Here is a 12212-nt window from a genome sequence, read left to right as displayed (position 1 = left end):
GTTTATTGACAAAAAGAAAGCAGTTGCAGACATATCAGAACTTAACCTCAATTCAATCTATTACAGCCATAAATGGGGCAGTAGACAGAAAGAGGAGAAGCCTACCTGATCCTCGGCTTACTCAACTTCTCTTGTGGCCAATGCACTCCTCCAAGACTCTTCCAACTTCAGGTCACAAAATACTTCAGAGGTAAGATGATCAACAGAGATAATAGTTTCTTTGGATTTTCTCTGCCTGCAATCAAAATTGTGGCGCATAAGCATGATTTCTGAGAATATTACCAGCACAACAGGGGTGACCTTGGGACCTTGGGAAGTCGTTTTACCAGAAACTGTCCTCAACTGCCATATTTACTCAATTATTAAAAGTGTCTAAAATGTGTACCTGGCACCCAGCAGAACTTAGAACAAGACAGCAGTTGGACAATTATGTCACGATCAGACCATCTCTGGTCTCCAGTAATGGCCATGGCAGAGTTAGCAATGTCAACATTTACAAGGGTAGAAAGCCAGGCCACTGTCTGCCAATTGCCTGCTACTTGTACATGTCCACCAGCAATAGGATAGTTACCCAAGTATCTTTTATCGATTCCAGCTCTTTCAGATCCCTGTGTCGGCCATCTCAGTTAAGAAATTTTAAAAAGCAATATCCACTTTTGGGTACTGCAGACCATTAACTGGACAGGGTGTCACTGATGGAGCCCACTTATATCTATTTTGAGGATCATGAGTTATTCTATTATCCAAGGTCAAAACACAAAGTGCTAAAGTAACTCATGGGGTCAGAGAGCACCTGTAGAGGGAATGGACAGGCAACATATTGGGTCAGAACCCTTCTTCAGGCTCTTACCCAAGGTCTTTACTGGGCCATAGAAATATAAACTCTGGCAGAAAAGAATTACCAACCTGTCTGAAAAAGGGTCCCAACCCAAAGCGTTGGCAATCCATTTTCTCCAGAGATGCTGCCTGACCTGCTGAGTACTCCAGCAGTTTGCATGTTTTCTTAGCTATGACCCCTTGATGACATTTGCACTCTGAGACATGGGCAAAGAATCCACCATATTTAAGAAAGGCTGAAAAATTCCTGTAGTTGATGAGTTGCCTCCCAACCAATCTTCCATTGTGATCTGCAATCCCCCAATGTGCTTACAGAAATTATCCATCAGACATTTGAAACGGTGACATTCTATCTTTCTAGGTTGCTCTTTAAGCAGGCTGTGTGAGAAACAGGGGTCTTGATCACAATAATGAGAAACATCCCATTATTGGATTAGAAAAACAGGTTGACCAAGGACAAAGCTACATGGTACATCTTGATTGACTGATATGCTCTCCAATAGGATACAATCTTTCTGTATATATATATCAAGGATAAAGTACATTTTGCACTAATGATCATGTTTTTCGAAAGAGATTAACTTTATTCCTGATCAAAAGAGGACGTGTTTTTTTAAAATATAGACGTTGTCCCAATCTTGCTGCATTTTGGTTAAATATCATGTATTCTTTCCATAAACTGTGGATCCAGAAATTGAAATATGGTTTTTTTTCTGAAAATAATTGTCAATGCAGCTATTTTATTGTTTAATTTAATTAATTGTAAAGATTTAATAGACTAAATTAGCAGAGCACCTTTACTCTAATTAATTTTGGCATTTAATTTTAAGATTAAATCAAATTCTGAAGAATTCTTTGTTGATTTGTAATAACAAAATTCAAAACTGTTTGTTTATTATTTGAAAAGTCAAACTATTATTATCCAGAAAAGTAAGTTAGCATTGATTTTCTTTGCACTTTATAAACTTTGGATATGAAATAGGTTGACAACAATGAAAAGGAACATCAGACGTTATATAAAACATGGAGTTAATTTACTTTGAGCCTGTTTTGCTCTGGTGGCATTGACAGATTTTTCTCTCTTCACTGTTTCATCCCCTTCCATGTGTGTAAATTTAAATGGTAAGAAAAACTTCATAGCATCTGAAATCTATTCATTAACAAATCTCCTTAGTTGAGTTTCAGTCATGGAGATTCTCTTGATCACTCGAAGAAAGTTTAACCTACTCAACATTAAACTTAAATTAGAAATGGAAACTTTCCAAGTGATCCAGTCATAGCTAACTATTTTTGTCAAAACCCTAAAAATCACAGCTGCAAACATGTAAACATTTGGAAATGCTTAGTTACAGCTCTATAGGTATTTCAAAGCTCCATAAAATCCTTGAACAAACAAAACTTGATTCGTGTCCATGTTTTTAAAATTTATTTTTGTTTTCTTCTAATCTTTTTGGTTTCCCCCAGAGTGTCTTGACATGAACAAAAGAACAACAATATAAATGTTGTCTCTCTCAATAGCATGAGGTGCACAAAAATATCTGGGTGATATTTCTTTCTCCTTGTGTGAAATCACCACGCTGCTTATTCTTTTAACTCACTGTCAGCATTGTTGGGATCATAAACTCATCTGTGCGACACATGATCCCACTGTCCATTTGCTCTGAATTTAGGGTTTTGACAAAAATAGTTAGCTGTGACTGGCTCACTTGGATAGTTTCCATTTAGCCACACAATATAAAATCAGATAAAAGAACATTAATAAACTTGAATTGTTACTTGTGTTACTTGTGTTACTTGCGGCACGGTAGCGCAGCGGTAGAGTTGCTGCTTTACAGCGAATGCAGCGCCGGAGACTCAGGTTCGATCCTGACTACGGGTGCTGCACTGTAAGGAGTTTGTACGTTCTCCCCATGACCTGCGTGGGTTTTCTCCGAGATCTTCGGTTTCCTCCCACACTCCAAAGACGTACAGGTATGTAGATTAATTGACAGGGTAAAATGTAAAAATTGTCCCTAGTGGGTGTAGGATAGTGTTAATGTGCGGGGATCGCTGGGCGGCGCGGACTTGGTGGGCCGAAAAGGCCTGTTTCCGCGTTGTATATATATGATGATATGATGATGATATATGATACTGCACTACCTCATCAGTTGTTCCAAATAATTCGTATTGAAACAAACATAACCCTATATTTTGTAAATCTCTATTGAATGTTTCAGTGCAATGCATAAAATGTAGTTTGCTTGTGGAGCTTAAATGTCATATTGCAGCAAATAATGCTCTCAAATAAATCATTTGTGACAATGATGATGGAAAACTGATGTTTGGAGCATCTGACTTACTTTTTGTCAGGTCACAAAATGTTTCAAGTGGAGGATAAACATTCCATGAAGAAACATACTTATTCTATCATAAATGACAATAATTCTTTGTGAACGCACATGCCATCTACTTTCAACTATGTTTTTAAGTTTTAGTTTCAGAGATGCAGCATCTCATTGTGTCCGTGCAGACCAGTGATCACCCGTACTAGTTCTATCCATTAATTCTATCCTACACACTAGGGACGATTTACAGAAGCCATTGACTACAAACTTACAGGTCTTTGGAATGTGAGAGGAAACCAGAGAACCCGGAGAAAACCCAAGTGGTCACAAGGAGAATGTAGAAACTCCGAACAGACAGCACCCATGGACAGGATCGAACACGTGTCTCTGGCGCTGTAAGGCAGCAACTCTTCCGCTGCGCCACTGTGCTGCAAGCAACCTAAATGGAAATTTCCATAAAATGGTAGGTTCAATATTAATTGCTAAACAATTGTTTGAGTCTTTATGCTATATTTGCTTCAGTTAAAACTGAAAACTGTTAAGACTGAAATCACTCATTTACCATAATGCCTGCATAACACTGATGGCTGATGACTGGATTTCATCTGGGTTTTGTGGGGGTGACACATAGCAGTCAACTCACCCATGTACTGCCTAATGGGAAGTGGGTCAGGAAAGCTAAAGTGATCTCTCTGTATCAGGCGCAAGGCGTTCCATGGGGATGAAGAAAACAGAGGTGAAGGTTGAAAAACAGAAGGAATAGTGAGGGAGAGGGAAAATGGAAAGATATTGTGGAGAAGAGCGTGGGGATAAAGAAATTAACAACACTGTTTAATAGGCCCTTGCCATTATGAGGACACTCCATGTCAATGATCATAAATCACAGTGTTGGATTCAGGGATGCTGCGATATTTATCATTGTTACAAAATACAACTCATCAAAATCAGTGTTGAGGGTCAATTAAAACAAAGTCAATGTCTTAAGGGGGTCCCTTTAATTCAAATATAGTTCCAACTTTCCACGCGATAATCTCCTTATTTGACTCTGCATTAACAGAGGTTAGACGTCATGACCTTTCAGTCCAATTTCTGCCAATAAGTTAGATATGCACACAACACATGTTAATGCTGTCATTATATGCACAAAATATGATGAGGAAATGACTCCCACATTAGGATGAATCATTATAGAAAGTGTCTAATCCAAATTCTAAATAAGCACCCTTTCAATAGGAAATGAGTGCAGACACTTCAAAATATGCACTCATGCTAATTTTGCACAATTTATGCATTAAAAATCACATATTTTTTACCTAAGCCATGATTGTCTGGAATTCAGAAAAATTATGAACGATTTCCCCTTCAATTTGCAGTACGAAATAAACACACATAAAATCATTGGGTACAAAATCTCGTGCTCCGTGAGGATTGAATTAAAGCCTATAATTTAATGTCTGTTGCTGTTGTAGGTGATTTATGATATCAGCTAAACTGGCTCAATTAGATCATAACTAAGATCACAATTGTGGCTAGAACCATGGGATATGATCTCCAGGTATAAAAATCCTGAAAACCTTGTAATAAAGTGAAAATTAACTTGTTCAGTCATCATAAACCAATGGTCCTAATTAATAATGAAGAGATTCACTGTACGCAATCCCCAAACCATTAATTAAAGAAAAATCCCCAAATCCCATGTGATAAAGCATTATTCAGTACTGTAAACTAGTGGTCTTGATTATATCACTGCAACTCGCTGCATGGTGTCCATTACTCTGTAGGGGTAGTTTTACAAGTGTGTGCTGCCAGCAGGAAGTCTTGCCTGCCAGCAACACATACTGGAAATTCATGACCAGTTTTCTCTTAACTGCAAAGCAAACAAGTGTTTTAGTTTAGATTGCAACATGTTTGCATTTAAAACAAAAAATACACTGATACATTGTCAATATTGTTTTAATCTTTGTTTTCCAGTGATAAAATAAAGAAAGGTGCCAGTCCGAAACTATGTCGAATGGATCTTTTCCCATTTTTTCCTGGTAACTTTCTTCGAAAAAGCATGTTGATGGTTTACACTACACAAGGTCCAAATCTGGAGTACAGCCCGTTAAGTGTGCAAAAGGGAAGGCCTACGACAATCGCTCACCTCTCACCTCTGACCTGTGACTCTGGCACCCAATTTGTTTTGAGCTGGAAAGCTGAAAAAAGGATGGTTGGCTGTCCTGTGCACAAACAGGCAATTTATTATTCAGGAACAGCTTGGAGAGAGATATCCAGTTCACCTGACCCTGTGGTGTTACAGAAACATCTGAACCCAAACTCATCTAAAACTAAATCTAAATTACCATTGATTTTGTATATACCTGATTTCAAATTCTGATTTCCAAAACAGGTTATCACTTTCTTTTCTTATCAGTTTTGGATTAATACAAAAGAAAAATAATATCACTGTTTTGTGCACTTTTAAACTTAATGTACAATGTTTTTCCCAAAATTGATGATACAATTACTGATGTAAAATTACTGATGATATAAATTGTTAGCAGTACTGCTTTTCAGTGTTGGTGGCGCGAGCCACAGGGTGTTGCATGTGTGTAGTGCCCTGGTATAAATCCAGATGCCGCTGGCTTGCATTTTTGCGAAAAAGGGAGCTGAGTACGTAAGCCTCCCCCTGCCAATACATAACCTCTGCATCATCAAGACTCTCGCAGTGCCTCCTCGTGGCAACACATGGTAACTGGGGCCACCTTCAGTCCCAGGCTAAACTGCGTGGTGATCTCGGAGGAACTCTGGCCCCCAGATATGTGGCATGCGGGCCCACCTGCGTGTGAACACGTCCTGACGTCCATCAACCAGGTCTCAACTATGGGTTAAATAGCACCGCTGCCTTGAGGGTAAGGCTCAAGAGGGCCAAAGGCACTGGAGCTGGAGTCCCTAAAGACAGTTGGCTGATCTTTCGTGCGTCCGCCTTCCGGCAACTCCTGCAACCGAGAAAGGCCCCAGACGTAGCAGCCACGCCGTTCCTCTAGAATCAGCCTACCAGGTCGAGAGGGGAATACAGATGCTGGGCAAGTTTATATTTCCATTTACCTGCCCAGGTTCAGAGGCCAAATCAAATGGAGAGGACACTTCATCCTTGCTGGGCACAGTGAGATGTAACCACAGATGAAAAATCCCCCTCTCCAAGCAGGACAGTGCCAAGCCGTACCATCATCTCTCACAGATGGACGGATGCCACTAACCACTAACTAACTGCTTTTTTCAAATAAATCTTCACTTCATATGGTTACTGGCTATGGAAAAATAACACGTTCAATGTTTAGTATTGTCACTTTCAAGTTGGAATGCTCTTACAATATCCTGTAAGAACAATGTAAGAACAATATCCTGGCATTCAAATAACTAGGATACCGTGAATGTGATTAGTAAACATGCATGTACGTGTTCGTAAGTACAAAATGCCATCTGCAATCACATTTTGGAAACTCCTGAGTAAAAGGGGTTTGCTTCAAGGAGAGAATTTTAATAGAGCTTCATAACTAACCTATTTTTGCAACAAGCTTTTACCTGGTGCCTGAAATACGGTGGGGGTGCAGCAACTGATCTTTGGACCATTGCAGACAAAGAACAGCAGCAGTGAAAAATAATGGAGATTTCAAAAATCCTAAAAAGTTAGAGGAATAAAATAAAATTCATCTTTTGTATTAATTTCGTAATGCATAATTAAACAAGAACATACAATAATCTTGGTCATCTGCACAGTTCCTTATAAACAATTAGTGCACACTAAATTGCATGTTCAGAGACAAGATTTTGAAAAATTGATAATCTTAGACTAAATGTGATCCAAACTTCAATAAGTTAGGTCTGCCATGATAGGTATGAAATCCGGACAGAGTGTAAGTTAGCCATTGCCCATCATGCATGATTTAACTAGTACTAGTGCAACAACTCTGTACTGGCACAACCCCAGATAGGAAAGAGCAAGTTCTAGAAATAGTGTGCCCGAGGTTGCTTTCGTTTCAAAGGAATAATTTTTGCAGTGCGATGAATTATGTGCTTAAATATGTGTATTTTGCAAAAACCAAGGCTTTAATTATATTTGGTTCTACTATAAATAGGATTTCAGCGAACAAGTATTGCGAAGAATTACAACATGATCTGATTATTGTGAGATGAAACAAACCTGTTCTGTAACTCACTTTGCAGATGTCTAGTTAGTCAATCAAGTGATCTGTAATCACAAACCCTGTCAGAAAATGAGTGAATAATGGGCTGTGATAAAATGGTGGGATTTTCTGTTGTGCTTGTTCCATGTGGTGAATGCCATCTGTAATTGTCAGGTCCTGTTGGCTTTGTTCTTTATTTGAGCAAGGAAGTTAAACCATGTACTGTTCTCCTCATCCACGGAATCTGCACACAAGGACAGGAGAGATTGCAATGAGGATTGAGTTAACCAAAGGAAAGCTGCACAAAATATAATAGGAAAGCATTTTGAAATAATATTAAGGGATAAATTCTATCTTTGCAGCATGGGCATTAAACTAGCGTTAGAATGGAAATCAGATGTGCAATATAACGGACTGATGATCTGCTCTGCTGCATTGCTGTCCATGTGGCAAAAAGTGAAAACCTACTCCAAATGTTTCAACACAGCTAAACTAAATTATCACTAAAACTTTGCTGAAGTGCACTCTGTAGAATAGTCCATTAGCTCTAGTTGTTGAAGGTTCAGCACCAAGTAAAGGTTGACTTTTTAAATCACAGAGCTGTTAATCACTTGCACAGGCTGCACTCCATTGGGGGAGTTTCGCTGGTTTGGCACTGCTTCGATGATGTGCAGTTCAGAAATACATTTAGCCCAAAAATCCATGATGCATGGAGGGTACGTGGTGTGAGTGCTGAGATCTGCCTATCATCGACCTTCACCGCTTACCCGCTTGGCCAAGGTTTAATAAAATGTGCATGATGTTACTGGGAGGTTAATCAAATCCTCCTTCTTACTCTTTGGCAATGGTTTATGTATGCTCCTACTAAACTGCTGACAACATTCTTATATATTATTGCAAAGAAAAATATTTTGGTTTTCAAAGATCTCACGAAAAGTCATGAACATATAACACTAATGTTTTATTGAATGAAATATGAAATTTATTCATTTTAAAAGTCTGTTTAGAAATTGACCAATACATTCTATTCTGATTCAGCATGAAATAAAGAAAATATGTTCTAATATCTTTCATGACCATATATTCCAAGCATTTACAGTTAAATATGTACTTCTGAAGCATGAACCATGTGCAGCCTTTGCTTCTGAACCTTTGGGGTCAATTTCCTTTCCGTAAATTTGAGTGTAAAATACATTTTGGTCAACATCAATTTTTGCAAAGTTAGACACCATGTATAATCTACCAACCATTCAAGAAATTGTGCCAGTTTAATTTTCCCTTAAATGAAAGAGAGGAAAGCAGTCAGCTCGATGAACACACAATCCTATATCTTACAGCATCATAGTGTGTTAGTCCATTAGTCCATTTAAGACAGCACAGTGGTGCAGCGGTAGAGTTGCTGCCTTACAGCACAAGAGACCCGAGATCGATCCTGACTACAGGTGCTGTTCGTACAGAGTCTGTACATTCTTCCTGCGACCCTGTAGGTTTTTTCTGGGGGTTCAGTTTTCGCCCCACATTCCAAAGACATGTTGGAATGTAGGTTATTTGGCTTCAGTAAATTGTCCCTAGCATGTGTAGGATAGAACTAGTGTACGGGTGTTCACTGGTCGGCTTGGGCCAAAGGGGCTGTTTCCATGCTGTATCTCCAAACTAAACTAAACTAAATTACCTCAACAAGTGCAACTGAAAATGATGAAAAGCAAAATTAAAATAAAATACAACAGATACGTTCTATGATTCTGCCATTGTTATCACAACCTTCATCCGCCCATTTGTGAAAGAATTGAACACTTCCACTGACCTCATGATTCATGCATTATGTATATATGAACAAATGTTACATTAAATGTAAAAATAAAAACTCGCAATAAAAAAAACTGATAGGAAACGTCATTTTTATAATATTGCAGATGCATTTAGCATTTAATTTTCTTACAAAAATCTTAACATGTTTCCTGATATATTAATATAATTGGTACTTTAATTTATTCATCACAATATAGTCATACAGAAAATTTTATCTTTAACTCGTGACAGTCTTGCTTAATTGGAGAGACCATCTTTTCTGGGTGTTACGTTTTCAAGACCTTTCTAATGAAAATACCTCTATGAAAAGTATTTGGAAACCAAACTCAGAACATGAGACAAGAAATAGATGTCATATGTATAAGTCAGAATTTCATATCAACCTTTTCCCTTAAATGTCAATGCAAATATAAATATGTCTTTAACATTTTTGGATATATGTCTTTATTGGTTTCATATGATAACCTTCTTGGTGAGTGCATAAGAATTTATTGCACATCTGTTCTGTATTTTCTTTTTTATTAGAAGAAAGGGATGAAACAAATCAACTCCCCCCTCCCCCCCACCACGTGCCGTCCCCTTTCGACCCCACCCCCCACCCCCAACATACCATTCCTTTCCAATGCTGCTCATCTAGGATTATTAAAGGTGGGGCCCACCTGCAAAGGATTTATTGATTATTTCATAAACTATACTTAAATGAGTTTGGTTGAGAAAATGAGTTATGCAAAACGTCCAACGGTGTAAGGGAAAATATGAAAAGTTCCTGCCAATGTTGAAGTCATGCATTGCAGCTTGCAATAAGAAAAGGACAAAGCACACATCTTTAATTCAAGCAGCCTCTAGTAAGTAAGAGGAATGAAAATCTGACTGCTGTAGTTATAGGTATACATGTGCAGAATTGTAGATCAACGGAATTTTATTTTCCGTAAGGTTGGGTCAGCGATCTCATTTAAAAAGTCTTTCTTACCCTATATTTAACTGCTCTTTCCTCCCCAGAAAATTGGGCATTATTTACCTGACCAACAGGTCTGTCTACAGTGCCCAGTCTGGCAGCTGATAGAGCTCCTCACAGAGATCTGGGATCAATCCTAACGTTGCTTACTATCTATGTGGAATTTGTACGTTCGTCCTGTGACCACATGGGTTTCATCCATGTCCACATCCCAAAGACGTGCTATTTTGTAGGTTAATTGGCCTCTGTAAATTGCCCCAAATGTATAGAGAGTAGATGTGAAAGTGATATAACATGGAACTAGTGTGAAATGGTCGGTGTGGACTTGGTAAGCTGAAGGGCCTGCTTCCATGTTGTATCATTCAATTTAATTAAATTCAATTATTTTCAATTCAATTTTACTTACTGGGAGGGTTTCACAAGCTTTGATGCACCCCATATTTTTGTGATGGAGAAGCACCAGCTATCTGAGCCTACAATTCTATCACTGGGTTTCGCCCTTTAAGGAGCCATTGTGAATTAAGGAGCCATAAACCTGGTGCTCTGGACATCAATGGATGACCACTTGAATATATTTTTTTCACTCATGGTATAGGTGTATAGCAGTTTCATGAAATGGTATTAAAAAGTAATGTTATAATCTGAAAATAAATATGCATTAGGCATCAATTACTTTGATGTCCCTTTTATAGCATACATCCCTTGCATAAAACAGAGAAAGATTTTCACTCTTAATTGATTTTATTTGGTCTCAGGTCTCGAGTATCACAAACATTAAGTTATTTAATTATTCATTCTGCAAAAGAAATCGCACTGATCAGTGTTCCGAACAGTGAGCTAACAATCATACTAGGCAAAGGAAATCTGGTTTTTTTATGCAGAGGAAAAATAAATAAAGGCATGTTACTCTGGTTCATATATAGATACATACATACGTATGCACACATACACATTCACATACACATACACATGCATGCATTTTCATTGATTGGCTGCATTGCAAAGGACTAGTAACAAATACATTCCATGTTCACGATTCCAAAGGTTTTTAGTTTAATTAGTAGATTCTCACATGGGAACTTGTCAAAACCTTTCTGACACAAATAAATCACATCATTGTGAGTTTCTTGCCTACTTTGCTTGTAACATCTTCAAAGAAATTGTGGAGCTTTGTTAAACAGGAACTTCCATTATAAACTGCTCTAGCTGTTTTATTAGGTTTTGCTATATAACTGCTTTGCCAGTTGACTTCTTAGCTTTCTTTCCATTATTTCATCAGCTTGTGATTTAGGGGCCAAGTTTGTTTCTCTTTTTAAAAAAAAAATATGACTTCCTATTTGAAACCCAATCCTGTGAAGTTTCTCAAGGTTTGTATGTATCGTCAATGCCAATCAAACATTTGAAATATGCAACTTCACAAGTTTCTCTCCAAATTGCTTTGAACAATGAAGAATGTGCATCCCACCAAAGGAATTCAAGGGATGTCAACATTCAATCCTTTTAATCATGGACTATTGACTCTGTGTTGATTTCAGAATCTATTGTGGCATTTATTGTACATTGTTACAGGGCCCACACATTTTAACATCTCCATTCCAGTTGTTGGAGAGATGGAGCCATGCTAAGGGAATAATATTGGGTATTAATAACAATTACTAAAGACTTTACAGTCAAAGTATGACTTACATCATGACCTTGCACAGTACAAAAAGGTCAGGTGTGATCTACATAAGCCTATCAGGGATGCCAAGACAAATAAACAATTTATTCAAGTGGATATCCATTGACTATGGCAGAGCCTACATATCACCAAGGCTAACAAGCCAAAGTCGCGATGATCTCTGCCAATGACACATCTCTATTAGATGATCTTAATGCTCTTTGTGCCCATTTTGAACAGGCAGACCAAGCTTCACCTATGTCTTTACCACCTCCCCCACTGGCTCTGTCCAACACATCTTGGTGGCAGAAGTCAAATCTGCTTTCACAAGGGTATACTCTCGGAAGGTAGCCGGCCCAGATGGATAGCCTGGACAGGTTCTAAAATTGTGCACCAATCAACCGGCAACAATCTTCGCCGGCATCTTGAACCTATCACTTCAATAGTCTTTTGTCCCCATC

General features: G+C 38.2%; 1 long non-coding RNA gene across 13 annotated transcripts in view; it reads right to left on the bottom strand.

The window, feature by feature from the left end:
• Positions 1-12212, bottom strand: part of LOC144592122 (uncharacterized) — a 63217-nt gene that overhangs the window by 21472 nt on the left and 29533 nt on the right. For 5 of the 13 annotated variants that reach the window (XR_013547076.1, XR_013547075.1, XR_013547074.1 and 2 more), the window contains 2 exons: positions 7361-7571; positions 106-235 (listed from right to left, as the gene is read on the bottom strand). This is a non-coding gene — a long non-coding RNA (uncharacterized LOC144592122). Of the gene's footprint in view, positions 1-105; positions 236-3339; positions 3601-6725; positions 6823-7344; positions 7572-12212 lie in introns of those variants that run through there. The other 8 variants (XR_013547082.1, XR_013547073.1, XR_013547084.1 and 5 more) reach the window with 5 other exon arrangements.

This window comes from Rhinoraja longicauda, chromosome 3 (assembly GCF_053455715.1).
Source record: "Rhinoraja longicauda isolate Sanriku21f chromosome 3, sRhiLon1.1, whole genome shotgun sequence".
Taxonomy (NCBI): domain Eukaryota; kingdom Metazoa; phylum Chordata; class Chondrichthyes; order Rajiformes; family Arhynchobatidae; genus Rhinoraja; species Rhinoraja longicauda.
This window is presented reverse-complemented; position numbering and strand designations above follow the sequence as displayed.